Raw genomic sequence first — 17,925 nt, 5'->3', positions numbered from 1 at the left:
AGGCATCTATGGGTGACATTAGTCGTGTTTACATAGGGTTCCCTTAATCTTCCCCTATTTCTCCCCTATTTTCAGATCGAATTTTAGGCATCATAGCGCTCGCGTGTAACCTTGCTATGGACGCTATTGTTGTTAGAAGCATACTAAGCATCGTTTATGCTGTAAACAATATAAATTGGGCTTATTTAATACTCGAAATTCAACAATTCATATTTTGAAGTAATTTTATCCTGCCCTTCAATTCCCTCTTTAAGCGACAAATAGGGGAGGATTTGGTAGCGTAGCGCCTTTCCAAAAGCTGCTACGCTACCATATCCAGTGGTTCTCAAACTATCACATCACAAAAGCGGCGTGCTGATTGGCCGGCAGTTCCGAATCGTCCGAATGGTGGTCCCCGACTCGACAAGCGCACGTGCGCTGACTGAGGATTTTTAAGTGGCATTAACGCATAAACGGCAGAAAGTCAAGGCGGAAATTCGACAGGTGCGGTGTTCTGATATTGCCGTGGATGTGATTATACCTACTTGAATAATAGCTTAGCCCTTTTAAGTATGTTAAATGCCAGATAGTTTTCTGATTTTTCTTGCTTTGAGCTTTCATGTGCTATCACTTTTACCTCAGTGTCTGGTCTGGAAGCTATTTGGGAGAGCCCTAAAGGTAAGTAACAATTGCAAACTGCTTCTAGAATGACTTAGTTGCGCCATATTTGTAGTGAAGCGAGGTAAAGGAGACAGAGGATTCCTTTATAAGGGACATTTAAGAGACAAATAGGGGAAGATTAAGGGAACCCTATGTAAACACGGTTATTGAGGGTAGATGAATTTGTCGTAACTCGTAAGCCATGTGTGCACGCATTCTGGTAATAAATAGTGACACGCTGTTGTGGTGTCTCCAGGATTGTTGTTTGAGTGTGTGTAAGTCGTCATGCGTTAGGAAGAGTTCCACAGGCCTTACGCAACTTCCGGTGGCCGAGGGACAGGTCATGTCACCTAGCCCCGCGGCCGCGAACGGTCAGCCCACTGCACAGGAGCCTGCTCTGGAGAAGCTACTCAGCCAGGTCGGATGATGGTGACCGAAAGACTGTCATCTCGGAACCTAGCCTAATCTTTTAAGGGTATCTAGGAGAATAATAGGTGCGCTCTGACTCCTGGGAATAGTTAGATAAAGCTAGACTGCTAGAGTACAGCCTCGGGACTCCAGAGGAGTTTGACGGAGCTAACCTGCTAAGCAGTGGCGTACCCAGGAATTTGCGAAGGACCAGGGCATTGGACGAGAGGGCGCCGCCAATCAAGGAGGGCGCCAACAACAAGGAGGGCGCCACATATCTGACTTGAATGTGTCAGTTATGTTCGTACACGTGCGGAACGAACATAACTGACATACTGGACAGAGGGGCGCCACCCACCATCATCTAGGAGCGCGACGCTATCGATTGGAGGGGCGCCAATACTGGACAAAGGGGCGCCACCGGCCCACCATATCGTCTAGGAGGGCGCCACTATCACCAGAGGAGCGCCAATACTGGACAGAGGGGCTTCGCCATCAACTAGAAGCGCGCCGCTATCGACTGGAGGAGCGCCAACACTGGACAGAGGGGCGCCAGTCACTGAGGGCGCCGGGGACGATGAGCCAAAGGGACAGGGCATGCACGGAATGTCCTGTATGTGCGTACGCCACTGCTGCTAAGTCAGCTAAATATAATTCACGCGGTTGCAAGGTCAACTACAGATTCCCACGCTGCTCGTCAGATGTCACTGGCGCCGCCCGCTCTGATCAATGGCGACGGCGCGGATGGGTCGGGGGGTGGCGGCGGCTGACTCCGTCGGCGTCGGCGGGCTGTGTGTGGGCGGTGGTCGGACGTCGGTGGCCCACCGGTGGCGAACCGTGCTGCCCTGTGAGTGTGGTACACCCTGAACCCCACCGGACACCCCGATCCCGAACTGAACACGATCCGAAGATTTCGTTGAGTCTGATCCGACCATTTGGCACGTCGTAAAGCAAACAATCACTTAAATCTGGTAAGCTCTAAGTCTGCTGAGTCCCTGCGCTGATCGGGGCAGACCCGGCTCCATGGCCGAGAAGGCGGCTTCCGGTCGAGTGGGCGCCGGGCGCGGCACTGCAGCCGGCACCGCGGACGGCGCGCGCGCAGGTGAGCGGCCGTCTAACCTGTAATGTAGGTGCAGCTCCTACGATACCTGTCCGCTGGTGTATAGTGTATATAGCGCTTCCGCTTCTTACCCTAATGCTAATATGACATGTGAGCTTCCTCTAGTCGTGTAATCTGTGCCTGTAGTTGGCTATTATGGGCAATCAGTCATATACGTAATTCGCTCGATCGCCTGTATCATACATGTAGATGAGCACAGACATATTCCAATATTGTGTTTCTGGAAATACTCGTAGTTCTTGTGTATACGTAGTTAATGGTTGCTAACTTCGAGTTTATCTACACCACTTCTTCTTGACTGTTTTTTTTTACCGGTAGCTCGCTATTTTGTCGCTTTGAACATGTCGTTCGTACCCTTCCACGCCCGGTAAACGTATAACCACATCGGTGCCTACGAAAGGTTTTCCCTTCGAAAACGACATCTGTCCTGTGAATGCGCGAGGACTCGGCGCCGCATACAATCATGAAGCTCGAAACAGTGGACGATCGTTGTTCTTTGGTAATTTTATGAATGCATGTCGATCTCTTTATCCCGACAACGACGTCTGAGATACCGTGCTTCACACGCCGTCTAAGCACCATGGATGTGCACCCGGCGTTGACTGCCAGTCCGCGAATAAATCCGACCCGTGTGGGCGGCGGGCCGTCGTCCTCGGTTCACATAGGGAGCGCCACATATATCCGTGTGGGCGGCGGGTCGTCGTCTTCATTTCTCACAGTCACAGGGACTGACGAAGCCTCTGATGTTGTTAAAACGAAGGCCAGATTCCCAGAACCAAGAACCTCGCCGCGGCATCCCGGCTATCGATTATACGACCCCCAGTATAAACATATGAATGACACGTTCACGTATCTATGCATATTTTACAACCACATACGCCCGTGTGTCATAGTAATGCTGGGACAGTAAGTACACATTGACATAACACACACATGATATGCAACATGTATATAGTGCCACGTGATTTGTGACTGTGAGACAAAGGGTGTTTACAGAACACAAACATTGACTTTACCAAGAACCTGTGCGCAAAAAGGCTATCGATTTTATGTTCCGCGTGGGCTGCACCCAAGAGTTGCATGCTCAAACATGGGGTTGAACAAGTCCCTTTTCAACTTAACTTCTGGGGAGTAGAACTTAAAACTTTCAGTCATCATTCGAAACTTTATTTCCCATTCCTACAACATTCTTGTTAACCCGCGCCCTGCTGGGGGGGGGGGGGTGTTTGAACACCCCCTTGTGGTTTTTTGCGAATATCTCAAAAACGGCGGCGCTCCGCGCCGCCGTTTTTGGTACACCTTATCATACATTAATTCTACACATGTTGTGAAAATTTCAGACCAAGGTCATTCAAGGTCAGGTCACCAGGTCACTTGAAGTGACCTCACCTCATAAAAAGTTTCAATGTCTGTCAGAGCTACACCGAGTGACCGATCGCTTTGAAACTTTCAGCGATTGCTAAGAGCAATAGCATGTACAAAATGTTTATCTCAGAATTTTGATATCGATGACCTAAGGTCAGGTCAATTTTGCGACCTCCCCATTATAAGTCAATGGGAGAAAATTGAAATGCGCCTCTTTTGGACAAAAGACATTATAAACACTCCCAAACACCGAACTACAAGTGGTTTAGACACACTGAACATGAAAATGGTGTCCGTGACCCTTGTTTATGCCCTGAGGTCATCTTAGGTCACGAATGGTATCTAACAGTTTTTCGCAAATAACTTTTGATAGAGGCATGCTAGAGCGATGAAAACGCCTTAGATGTGTTCAGCTCGACGATACGGATCGACTGATATGCAACATGACCCTTTCTGCTCAGGTCATGACCTTGACCTGAGGTCAAATTTTCAAGTTGACCTTTCAAGGTCAACTTATAGTTCATTAGATGCATCTTGACGAGAGGAACACAATGCCGGTAAAAGTAAGCTCGTACAAGGCTTGGGTCAAAAGTTATTGCAGAAAAACTGTTTCCGAAAAAATCAGATATTTTTCAGTTTTTGCCCCCTGCAGGCAAAACCGTTGACGTTAGGTCAAATCTGAGAGAATTACTCAGAAAGGGCTTTAATAGGGCTATCGAATGCGCTTTTCCGCGGCGCTGTAGCTCTATTGGTTCTCGAGTTATGCGTTGGCTTCTTGGAAATTTTCGACATTCGAACTGGAAATCGGCGAAATTTTGCCTTCAATGACCGCTGGTGACCTGACCTTTGACCTGCCCAAAAAATTGACTGAAGTGTTTTCGTCATTATTTTTGACGCTCTTTCGAACGCCGCCTTCCGCGTATCGCTACGTGGCCCAGGAGCCGAGTTACAAGGGGGGGGGGTGTGTTCAAACACCCCCCCAGCAGGGCGTGGAAATCCAGGACCCCCAGCCGGGCGCGGGTTAAACGAATGACGAAGTACTCTGGTGAAGAGCATTATATGTAATATATTTAAAGGGACAGTATCATCGAAAAAATCAATGCATGGAGCTGATTTTTTTTACTAGTATTTCTTATTTTTCTGAATCAGAAAAACATAGTTTGAGGACCGAACTCGGTGAAATTTTTTTTTTTCATGAGCGAGTCATTTTCATGAGCGAACCACCACTACAAGCATGGCCGCCACTTTGGAAGCCTGCAAAATTTCAAATTACTACAGAACTGGCGCAGATAATACATTATTGACGCTACGCTTACGCGGCCGCTCTTCTGATTGAGTTGTCGTTAGGGAAAGGCAGCATTAGGTATTGCCCAGAAGATATCACGTGACAATATTCTCGTACTTGAAGCAAATGTGAAGTACTTTTAGCAGATCAGATGACGTCATACATATACGTCATACATTGGAGGGAGATTGTGATTCAAGCTGGAGGAATTCCTTTGTTGAGCCGCTAGAATCCGAAGGAAACAGCGGAAACTGCCTACGACTATTTAATGAATTTAACGGTGATGAATAAGTGCGAAAAACGTTTTGGCTTTATAAAATTTGATGAAATGACCAGGGTAAAAGTTTTATTACTGGCGGTCAATTCAAAACGGCGCAAACATTTAAACAGTGAAGATAGTGAAGCACGATTCAAAGTGTAGTACACCTTTCGTACTTTGAGCGGCGATAGCGGGATAACGGTGTGGAGCTTCGAGGATCGGTCTTCAGTTCCCGGACCAGAAAGGTGGGGCCTATGCAATGTCAAATTTCATCAAAATGGTGATACTGTCCCTTTAATGGAATAACCTTCTGTTCAAAACTCTAAAAATTGCCCAAAGTTACAAAACTGTTTTTTTGTAACGGTTCGCAATTTTGAGGATTTTGAACAAAAGGTTATACCACCAGTATAACGCCTTTTGGGGCGACTAACGGAGCGAGCGAGAGGGTGAGCCTTGCACGTGCGAAATTTCGAGGGGGTACCTCCAGCTGACTTGTGCACGGCACCCTACTAACCGGTCTCTAGCGATGTGCTAAATTTGAGCACAATCGGCCCAGCCGTTCTCGAGATCTGGAAGCGGCACCCTGCACGTGCGCACGTGCAAAATGGGTCCCAACTGACTTTTGCACGGCACCCTAACCGGTCCCTAGCCATGTACCAAATTTGAGCGCCATCAGTCCAGCCGTTCTCGAGATCTGGAATCGACCCCTGCACGTGCGCACGTGCAGCAGCACCCCAACTCCGGCACATGGATATGCATTGCCTAGTGGGTGCCTACCTGCATGCCAACTTTCAGCGCAATCGGCCAAGTAGTTACCGAGATATTGCAACCATTACAAAAGTGACACCTCTTCGTTTTGCACGTAGCACGTGCATAAGGGGTCACCCACATGCATCGGGAATAGTCCAATACTTGGTAGAAGGAATGAAGCTACCCTACAAAAATTACCGCATGTAAATTGGTCAAGTGGTTGCTGAGATATAAGCGTCGCAGAATCGTGACCACGGCCGGCCGGCCGCTCATACTCAGAAATTTCCGTTATTCTACGTAAGACTCCGCTCGCTTCGCTCGCTCCGTAATTAAATACCTATGTAAATATTTTTGTTCACCTTCCAGGCGATGGGGGGGCATTTTTTGCCCCCTTTAGTTTTTCGATATATCTCGAGAATCGCTGCGCCGATCGTCACCAAACTTTCAGTAGGTACCCTCCCGTGAATAGCTATTGCACATTGTGACCAAAAAAAATTCCAAACGCTATGATAGGTTGGACACTAATGACGTCAGAGTGACGTCATTTTTGCCATTTTCGACCCAAAAAAGGGTTTTGCGAGAAGAGCTGTCAGGCCTACAGCTTTAGAGATACAGAAAAAAGTTTTACCTTAAAAGGTGTAGAATTTAGAGAGCTACAAAACTGTTATCTCGGATTTTTGAAATTTTTGGATTTTGACCCTCAAAAATAAAAAAATAGATTTTTTGAATATAATAGCCGAAAAATCCAAAAAGTTTTTTTCAATTTAAAAAACGGAAGATATGTGATAGTCCCTACCGCCTTTTATCTACATACCAAATTTGAGATCGATACCTCTTTTTCTGTCCAAGTTATAGCGAAAAATCTGTTCAAAATTGATGACGTCAAATTTTCAAACTCAATTTTCAGAAATTCTAGACATCGTAGCGTAAAACAAAGACCACCACTAGACTCCCCGTGACGAGCTGCATCGAATCAATACCCACTTTATGCAAACATATCAACTTTGAAATTTGACCTTTTTTTACCTGACCTTGACCTGACCTTGACGAGAAAGTGACCTAAACTGTACCTGATTGTCTTGTAACCAGCACCATTGAGTTGGAAATGAAAAACTGGTCATAAAACATGCATCGCACAACCTTAGTAAAGTTGGGTTCATATGGTGACCCTTGGTGACCTTTGGTGACCTGACCTGTGACCTGACCTGGCATGACCAGTGACCTCTAATAGCAACATATGTACTAGACAACTGACGCCCTACCGCTGATTTTCGACAAAATGCGTTTTACTCGGTGTTATAGCGCTTTCCCTAGAAGCCCGTGGACGGTGAAACATTTTATCTTTGACCTGACCTGTGACGTCATCGGTGACCCCGAGGTCAATGAAATTTGGTTACCTTCGACAAATTTGACAGGGCTATCGAACGCCGGTTGAATTTTCCGGATCCGTCCAGTAGTTTCGGAGATACGGGAGGAGGGGGTGCAAAAAATGCCCCCCCTCCACCGTGCGGAAGGTGGCCGGGAGGCCCACCGCCTGCCGGGTTAACCCTCGCCGACCGAGGAAGGGGGCCGGCGCCCCCTTCCTCGTTTTTTTTTCGCGATAGCTCCGAACACGATGGCGATAGAGAGCTGAAACTTAACGTACCTGACCTTTGATTCAAGTTGGATCTTTTGACACCAACCGAATTTTCGGGTCAGGTCATGTCACTGACCTATGACGTCATAAGTGAACCTCTGCACGGTCTTCAGATGTCGCAACTTAGCAACGTCCTCACTGCCAGAGGAGCTTTCACAGGGGAATGAAACTTGCAGGATCTAATATCCATTACGAGTCGCACAACTTATATATCTCGGATTTTTCCTAAAGGTCATAGAGGTCAGGTCATTTTCGTGACCTCAGCATTATAAGTCAATGGGGAAAAATGAAAACTGCTATTCTGGCGCCGGGAACGATCTCCAACTATTTCAAGCACACAGAATCGTGATTTGCTGCACTCCTTGCAAGGTAACATGCGTCATTTTTGCAATGCTGATCTTGCGTGACGTCATTTATGACGCCATTAGGGTCATATTAGTTTTTCGTCAATAACTCGTTAGGCGGCACGGGCGGACATCGATAGCAGCGCCTCTATCGGTCACTAGGGAAAGCTGGGCTGTAGGCGACGATATACCGGCTGAGTTGTCACACGTTGAATAGGTTTATAGCCATCCGTCTTGACGAGAAAAAGCTGAACTTTTGCCTTTAATATTTCTACAGGCAATTTTAGAAGTGTCTTCACATGGATTACAAAACCGTTTAGATTATTGTATTCACTTCAACCCTTCCCTATTGTTCTTGATGATGCGGGAACTATTTCTAATTAGTGTTTCTAGCTAAGTAAAAGAACATACTGTGCAAACGATGAAAAAAGCATAAATGGAAGATTTTAAATGCAATTTTCTCTAACAATTAATGGTGAATTCTCTACATATCAAGGAAAAGGTGCATGCTAACTGATAATTTAAAGTTCTTGGGGCCAGTTGTTTTCTTCTTTTCTTACGTCGCCCCAATGGCCGCGAATACACTTGTGATAACGCCTATCGTCCCGATCAAATTGAGCTAGCGAGTCGGGAAAGCCAATGGACTCAGGGAGACTTGCTGAATCGAATGATATGCGACATGACCTACTCCGACCAATTTCGTGACCTGAGGGCGCTGACCTGACCGTGACCTGAGGTCAACACCCTAAGTTGACCTCACCCAAACAAAAAGTTTATCATTCGACGCGCCTGAGTGAGGCGAACACGATGCTGGCAAAATCGAGGCTTTGCGACCGTTTTTTGCGAAGTAGGGGAGAGTGGGGCAAAGCGGCCACCCGGGGCAAAGCGGCCATCCATCGTTTTAGCCCTCCACAGCTGGCGTCAGTTCCAATTTATGATTTCCAATTATACTTCTCTTTGCGGTCGTTCGAATGAGCCAGACCGGGGTTTCAGGCCCATCGCCATTGTTCTGTGAAACACGGAAAAGCATTTCTTGCCAGGTTACCAATTATGTTTACAATTTTTAAATGTTATTTTATTCCATAACCGTTTGGAATTTTTATAATCGTTTTTGTCCATGCATTGCGTGGTTATCGTACATGCCTTCTACCAATTTTAATGCTTTTTACCCCACTAATAGCTGAGCTGGAATATTTTTGTCTCGGACGGTATGCGCGGGGCAAAGCGGCCGGGGCAAAGTGGCCAGCCCCCAATTGGCCATAAGTTGTTTCCATCTGGATAAAAACATTATTTATATTCAAATGTGTCGTCATGCATTCATCTTGGCCACTTTTCGGTTACATGAGTTACCAAATTATGCAATTAAATGTTTTTCCAAGAAAATTCTTTCTTTGTTTAGCAATAGGTGGAAAGATAACAAAGTAAACATCCATCTTCCCTTAAACCTTGTCACCATCAAATACCCTAGTCGTGCATGAGGCAACTATTCTGTTTCTCATATCGGGACTTGAGAAGTCGCCAGTGGCCGCTTTGCCTCAGGGATGGGGCAAAGTGGCCAATATGCTATAGGTTTAAAGTTTTGTCAATATCTCCCATATGTGAACGCCTTTGGAAATGAAACGCAGTTGGAATAAAAGACAATTTAATAGGGATCACATTGGTATAAAAAGAATCTTTCCAAGTTTAAAAATCAAGCGTCGGCATCGTTAGAAACGTTAGGGTGGCCGCTTTGCCCACCTCTCCCCTATTCACCAAAAACTGAACCGTACCTTAGGGCACTTGACCTGACCTGAGAGGTCACCGGTTGACCTAGGACCTTAAAATCGGGTATCAATCTCTACGTCTCGTAACGGCGCACACGCTCGTTTTTTTCTGCGACGCGCTAGCTCCACCAGGCCGAGGAGGGTCGTACCCGCGCCCCCCCCCCCTCGGCCGACGCGTATGTAGAAAACCAATAGGTCCAACGAGGACCCAGTCACCGCGTAGATAAATTCCACAAGAGGCTTAGATATTTAATGTTACATGACGGTAACCTGAACGCATGGGATTCAGTGCACGGTGCAAAAGCCAATCCGCAGTTCCGTCCATTGCAAGCCTAAGCTCCAGCGAGCGCCTGTGCCTCAGCACGGGCGGATTTTCGTAGCAGGGCGCTTTGCCAGCGCCATGACGTCATGGCGAATATGGGACCGGCGGGCCCCTTCCAGCAATAACAAACGGCGGGTGTCAAGGCCGCTGGCCGGCTATTCGTACGGCGCCGGCCGGGCTGCAGGTGTCGTGCTGAGCGGTGCGAACTGGACTCGTCGCCGGCAGCCGGTGCCGGCACCGGTAAATCTGCGGTCGACCGCGGCTCATTTGTTGGCCGACTCAGCTGGAGGTCAGCGTCGCCGTCCGGCCTCCAAAGTCCATATATCCACAGCCAGACCGGGCCACCACACGCGATCACAGCGTCCACTGTCCATCGATCGCTCCTCCGGCCGGCACCATCCAGCACCGCCAGCAGCCTATGTCAGGGGAGGCGGAGACGGCGGTGGCAGAGACACCTGGTGCTGGTCTGTGAAAGTAGAGAGTGGTATAGATGACGCTGTCATCAGTAGCAGGTTGTTTTGCCTCTTGCAGGCGCCTTGCTGGCGGTCGTCCACCGACTCGGACGGCTGATGAAAGAGAGATGGATGCTTGAAGTTTATCTTCCAGTTCATCTCTCGGACCTCTCCGTATTTGCTGCTCAAAATTCAAAAGAAGGTTGTGATGATGAAAATAGAGACTGAATCCATTTTGATCCATTCTAACACTCTCGTGAGAGTTAGGGAAAACTTGGGTATTATCGGACGGGTAACTTAAAGCCATCATAACATGAAGGCTATCATTTTTATGTAACTGGGTGTCATTTAGATAAATGTAGGAAGCCCAAAACTTAATTTTTAGAAAGTCTGCTGAGGTTCCGGTGTTGCGTTGGAGCGCAGCGATTTTTTAAAGAAAAAAAGGTACTTAAGTATTATCGGACAGCAGCAGCAAATTACGGACGGGCGTCCAAATGGATCCCAAGAGTCTTGATATTGATATTGGTTCCCGAGTTATGCGTTGGCTTCTTGCTCTTTCGAACGCCACCTTCCGCGTGTCGCTCCGTGGCCCAGGAGTCGAGTTAGAAGAAGGGGAGGGGGGTTCAAACACCTCCCCCATTGGGTAATATCGGATGGGTGTCCGATAATAACAAACACGTAGGTCGTTCAAAATGCGGCAAAGTGGGAGCAACAAACACATTGAACACAGATAATTGGCCCATAATCGATAACAAAAAATGTTCAGGTAAGTGGAAAAGGTATATACAACTTGGCCGTTACAACTTCCATCTCTGCGGCGATAACAGGTAATTAATAAGTTGTATGGATGGAAGGACAAATGGCGATTATCGTAAAACAATTATGACAGCCTACAAAGGAAATCCAGCGCTACCTTTCTTCCAAATAAAATATTTGCGTATGCACCTGGGGGAGAGTTTAGAAGTTAACTGCCTGTCCGATATTACCTACTGGCCGATATACCGGGTGGCCCAGAAAAAACGTTCCGAACTTTGGAGGCCTATATATCAAATTCGAGTGCAAATAACGAGACAAAATTTTCAGCAAGTTTGCGTCATTTCTTTGCGCATTGGTATGCTAAATTATAACACTATACCATCATTTTCAAGCTGGCAATCTTGAGTTGAATTAAGGAAGACGTTTTTGCTTTTTCTGCCGATGTCAAACGATAGTGATGATTGGGTTAGATTGGGCATGTTATAAAAAAGAATAGAAAAATAGAGCATGTGAATGAAACCAACACGTATGTTCTTATTTTAAATATTTGTGTCTCACTTATGTGCCAAATATTCAAATACTGAGCCAAAATGGTGCTCATGGATGCCATTCGTTTTAACACCAAATCATGATTCGTGGCACGGTGCATGGATTACTGCTGATTACCCTCCTTTCAGTAGATCAAACAGTAAATCGACCGGATAAGGAAAACAAACTAAAACAGACTAGTTCCTGTGCCAGAAGACCACATAACATTTTATGAAAAACAACATTGCCAGCAGATGACAAAAAAGAAAACTGGTTGAAAAGCTACCTTTTCCCAGGAATGTCAGCCAGGAAAGCATTTGAGCCACAAGATGGTTAGAAAACTGGAAACTTCTTCCGATGCCACTGGCACAGAGCCATCGTGGTTGCCTGATGGAATGTGTCATCCTGAGACCCGAACCATCAATGAGACTAGCTGCCAGTAGCAGCCATGGCTCTAGGCCGTGGTGCCGAGGGGTGAAAGTGACCTGTTCACTCACATTTTTGAGTAAACATCGGAGCAAAAAAGTAATTTTTACATGGCATGCTTGAAACACGAACCGTTTAAAAAGTAATTTACCGAACACCATGAAAATCACACCATTTACTGAAAATGTGTGCCGCATTGACTATTCGAAGTTTCAATGTTGTATCTTTATCACTTTCTGAGAAATATTGATTTAAAGTTGGGAACGTTTTTTCTGGGCCACCCGGTATACCCAACTTTCCCCTACCTAATGTAAAATGATGAGCAAAATGAAATAAAAAGATGAAATTAATAAGTTTACCTAATCTAAAAACAATAATGCAAAGTGAAACACTTCTGGCCTATATGGTCAGCCTATAGTAGGTACTTCCAATAACACCTGAGACGCCTGTTCTAACATTGGACATCATGCTGATCTTGCTTAGCTGTTGGGCCCGTTTATGGCGTTATGACAGAAAGACGGCATAAAACGTTATCAGAGACGTTTGAATATACCAACTGTGAAAATCGCTCAATATTATAAAATTGTGAAATATATTGCTGATCCCTAAAACCAATATAAATTGTCTGCAATGACAAAGAACAAATATAAATAATGTCACATCGAATGACACGTCTTTGTCTTGCGTGGCACCAGCTTACGTAAGTCTTAAATTCTGTTCCCAGATCAAGGTCATTTATGATTCGTTGTGTTCGCGCGAGGGGCTCACTAGGATTCAGTTCGACAGCTTCTGAGAAATGTGCTATCTTTCGATTATCCACCATCATTTTACTGACATTTTACTGATACCTCGAATCACCTATATGACTAAAGTTACTCATATAAAAGAATCTGTCCTTGAAACATTTTTTTTTAGAAATTTTGTCCGAATGGATGAATGGGTGGCTATGGGCCCGGGTGCCCCGCTAAGCAGAGCTTGTTGCGAATGACACCACGGACCCACCACCCCACCTTGCCCGCGCCCGGTTCACCGGTGATAATTTGGATCGAAAGTTTAACGTGCCGCAGGTAGATGGCGGCACGGTCCTCCCGGGTCTAGGGTGGCCCTCTCTCGCCAGTTGCCAGCTGGCTTAATATAGGAACGCGGGTCAAACGACGTGGAGCTTCCCGGCCGCGAACTCGCTGCCACCAAGTTAGGAGACGGACGCCTTATCCACCAGGCCACGGGGAGGACAAAACATTCATTGTATGGGCGTTTTATTTTCGCAGCTCTTTTATTACTTTTTAAGTAATACTTTAAAGATGTCGACCTGATAACTGACCAGGCAACATTATTATTTACTACTTGTCGGTCAGATATTCACTATGTTTGCCTCAGTGGGATTCGAGTGTCTTCTTGTAATGCAGTCGATAGACGGGCTATACCAAGGGCTATACAGTGTTGCATAGTAGCGGCATAGGCCACTGAGTGCATACCACAACACTGACGCCGCTGCCGTCAATAGGCCGTCTGGGCGGACGGTATGCGGGGGAAGGGGGCGGGGGCAGCCGACAGAGGCGGGGGCAGTGGGTGGGAACCGGCGGCGCGGGCCGTGGCATTCCGCCATTCCGCCGGCCCGCCTCAGCTGATGACAGGAACGGACCGTGTCCATTATGGATGGCGTTTTCCGGGGGCTCCGGGGCAGTGCAGCGGCGGAACAGCGCCGACTGCGGGCCGGACTCTGATTCCGCTCAGACCTACAGCTCAGGACTATTTCTGTGCACGTATAGCACAGTCCCGGGCCCCGGCAGAGGGACCGTTCCGGCACCCATCCCTTAGTACCGTCCCTTGAGGGTTTTGGCGATAGAGAGCTGGACATTGACATGTCTAACTATTTGATTCAAGCTGGATCTTGTGATACCAGTCGTATTGTCAGCAGGTCAGGTCAGGTCACTGAACTATGATGTCATAAGTGAACCTCTGCATGGTCCTAAAAAAAAATCCTACCTCAGGGCACTTCACCTGAGGTCATTGGTTGACCTTACAGCTCAAAATCGGGTACCAGTCACTGTGCCTCGTAACGGCGCACAAGTTCGCTTGTTTTGCGAGCGGCTCTAGCTCAATAAGGAGCGAAAAGGCAAAGAGCGTTTCACCAGCCTCCCACCTCGGCCGGAGCATGCATGTAGAAAACCGATAGGTCTGACGAGGGTTAAGCTTGTTTCTGTCATGCTGCTGACTTGATGGCGGTTAATAACTACACGGCGGAGTAGTTGCTCAGTGCAAAAATGTGCCGAAGTCATAGTCGTACTTCGCATGCCACACTTTTGGAAATCTATCAATATTTTCAGCTCATAGTGCCCGGTGCCCATCCACTTTGTTTAGTCTGCACTCATTTGGGCTCGATCCTGTTTTATTAGCGGCTCACAACGGGCGCTGGTGATTACAATAACGGCGCCAGCAGGCCGCAGTACCGAGCCGGCGCGCTTCCCGGCCATTGCCGTCTATTGATCCGTGGCCGTGACGTCACTGGATGTCTGGATGCCGAGGTCAGGTCGGCTGGCCAGTGCGACTGAGGTGGTTCCGACATATCGGCATTCCAGCTCGCGGCGCTGGTGTGTGAGTGGAGTGAACGGGCCAGAGACGGACCTGACACGGTGATATACCCACTCTGAATCCATCACGGTATCTCAGTAAGCTGCCCATCACTGTCCAAAGTGTAGTAGTGGAATCGTCATATTTGTAAATAATTTACACAGTAAAAAACACTTAAAGGAGAGTTTACCACGTTAAACTGAAATGGGTAGTTCATGACCATATAAAAACATGAATCTTAACCCGCGCCCTGGTGGGGGGGGGGGGGGGGGGCTATTTTTTGCGCCCCCACCCCCTCCCGACTTTTCAATATATCTCCAGAACCGCTGCGCCGATCGTCACCAAACTTTCAGTACCCTCTTGGACATCAATTTTACACATTGTGATCAAAAATTTTTCCAAAGGCTATGATAGGTTAGCCGTAAATGACGTCAGAGTGTCGTCATGTTCTGCCGTTTTCGACCCAAAAAAGGGTTTCGCGGGAAGAGCTGTCAGGCCTATAGCTTTGCAAATACAGAAAAACGATAGAGACATAAAAGCTGTAGAATTGACAGGGCTACAAAACTGTTATCTCGGATTTTTGAAATGTTTGGATTTCGACCCCAAAAATAAAAAAACAGATTTTTTGAATATAATAGCCGAAAAATCCAAAAAGTTTTTGGAATTTCGCAAAAACAGGAACATATGTGATAGTCCTTACTGCCTTCTATCCACATACCAAATTTGATATTGATACCTCTTTTTTTTTGGTGAAGTTATAGCGAAAAAACTGTTCAACATTGATGACGTCAAATTTTCAAACTCAATTTTTAGCAATTCTAGACCCCGTAGCGCAAAACAAAGACCACCATTAGACTCCCCGTGACGAGCTGCATCGAATCAATACCCATTTAATGCAAAACTATCAACTTTAAGAATTTGACCTTTCTTGACCTGACCTTGACCTGACCTTCACCAGAAAGTGACCTAAGCCGTACCTGATAATCTTATAACCAACACCATTGAGTTGGAAATGAAAAATTGGCCATAAAACATGCATCGCACAACCTTAGTACCTAAAGTTAGGTTCATGTGACCTGACCTGTGACCCTTGGTGACCTGACCTGTGACCTGACCTGGTATTGTCAGTGACCTCTTATAGCAACATATGTACTAGGCAACTGACGCCCTATCGCTGATTCTCGACAAAATGCGTTTTCTTCGGTGTTATAGCGCATTCCCTAGATGACCAGTGAACGGTGAAACATGTCATCTTTGACCTGACCTGTGACGTCATCGGTGACCCCGAGGTCAATGAAATTTGGTTTCCTTCGACAAATTTGACAGGCCTTTCGAACGCCGTTTGAATTTTGCGGATCCGTTAACAAGAGGGGGCAAAAAATAGCCCCCCCCCCCCACCAGGTCGCGTTATAAAAAGACCCCACCAGGGCGCGGGCCCTCGCACTGACATGGGGGGGGCGAACGGACCCCCCACCCCTTCAGTTTTTTTTGCAAATAACTCGTGCAAAAAATGGCCAATCGCAACGAAACTTTTAGTACCCTTGGTAGTCTTTCTACCCCCCCCCCCCCAGGTAGTCTTTCTACTCTGCACTCAACATTTTTAGAGCTAGAATGCTTATTTTCCGTATAGCTGCTCCTCTATCCTTTTTTGATGTCCACTGAAAATTTCAAGTTTCTGTGATTTTTGGTTTCGGAGATATGACCTTGTTTTCAGGTCATGTCATGACCCAAATGGCCAATTCTCAACATCTTGCGTTTGCCATGGGCCTTGTGAGTTTTTCGCACCTTGATTTCGGCCTTTTTTGCCAGTCTTACCTCCCACCTATCATGGAACATGTTGTTCGACGATGTACAGGTGTCAAGGTCAGGGTCAAGGTCAACCTAGGTCATCTAAGATAATTGCGTTTTAGGGAAGCTGATTTTACTTTTTGTAAAAAATTTTGACTGCAATTTTGGTAAAAGCTTCTCAGATCATGATTTCATGTAATATGGACACAAAAACAATCAGTGCACACATCAGTATACACACAGACACACACAGACATACAAACACATATAATTGACCTTGACCTAACTTGACCTGAAATGACCTCAGCAGCAAAAATCTGGTCGGGTAGTGTGACAAAGAGGTTCTAGCTGGCTTGGCACCAGAAAACAGCATCGTCATCGGTATATGATAATCAGCGCACTTGATATTCAACGGTGACCCAAAACAGCAACATTTTTTTAGTTTGACCTGACCTGGAAGGTCAATGACTGACCTTAGAAGGTAAAACTGGGTACCATTGGATTCATCTTTTCCCAAAGAATCTTTTTGGTCTTTACCGCTAAGCTCTATCTCCAACAGGAGCGAAATGGCGTGAGGGTGGCAACCCCTCCCCCCCCCCCATGTGCGTTCTAGGATGGGAAAATGGCATGTGCGGGCGAGGGATACGTTAGGCGCTGTAAAAAACTAAAAAGACCGACACGCCCAAGGGCTAATATCTTATCGTTGTTGATTGATTTTTGTAAACACTTGATAGAAATTGTTCATTTAGGTGTCCACTGGACACGTAGTTTGATTTCAGCATGAAAACGATGCCTTTTTAGTTATATTTTTCTCAGTTAACTTAGGCATAGATTGGTATCAACTACTAATAAATGTAGAAATTTGATTTGAAAGACAGCATGATTTACTCGCATTTGTATTTATAGTTCATTATGCTCATATAACCGTCATCAGAAGCCAGTCAACGGTTAAAGAAAACTGTTAAGGCAGGTCGCTGCGTCGATGCGCTGCGTTGATGCCTCTAAGGGCACGAATTGCCATTAGAGGCAATTCTTGCCTCTAATTGTCTCTACGGTTAATAAACAAACAAGACTTTGCGAATTTTTGCCAGTGCAGGGCCACCAAAGACAAGCAAATTTGTCAGTGTTGACGGCATGTGGGCTCAGGTTCATATCAACTACATGCCTAGATAAAATGCAATGCATATCCACATTTGCTTTTGATAGTTTGACATACTGCCTTTCCGCAATGAGGAGTAACAGTTTTTTTATTTGTCTAATTCATTCCAATGCGGCTTCGCTTATTGCTGTGTGATAGGTACTGAGCAGTGGTTGAGCACCGGCATGGTTTTCATCCTTGCCTGTCTCCTCATAGAAAACGTTTCGTTTTAACAAGATGTCCATGTTGTCCTTGTCCATCATGATGTCCATGATGGTGTCCTTGATGTACATGTCTGTACATCAAGATGTACAGACATTGACAGTCGCAGTGCAAACAAGCAGACGCCTCCATCCGTGCCGGGTGCCCCCAAAG

The sequence above is a fragment of the Amphibalanus amphitrite genome, unplaced genomic scaffold (genome assembly GCF_019059575.1).
Source record: "Amphibalanus amphitrite isolate SeventyFive unplaced genomic scaffold, NRLGWU_Aamphi_draft 000794F_arrow, whole genome shotgun sequence".
Classification (NCBI taxonomy): domain Eukaryota; kingdom Metazoa; phylum Arthropoda; class Thecostraca; order Balanomorpha; family Balanidae; genus Amphibalanus; species Amphibalanus amphitrite.
The sequence above is the reverse complement of the archived record's forward strand: the minus strand, read 5'-3'. Positions refer to the sequence as shown.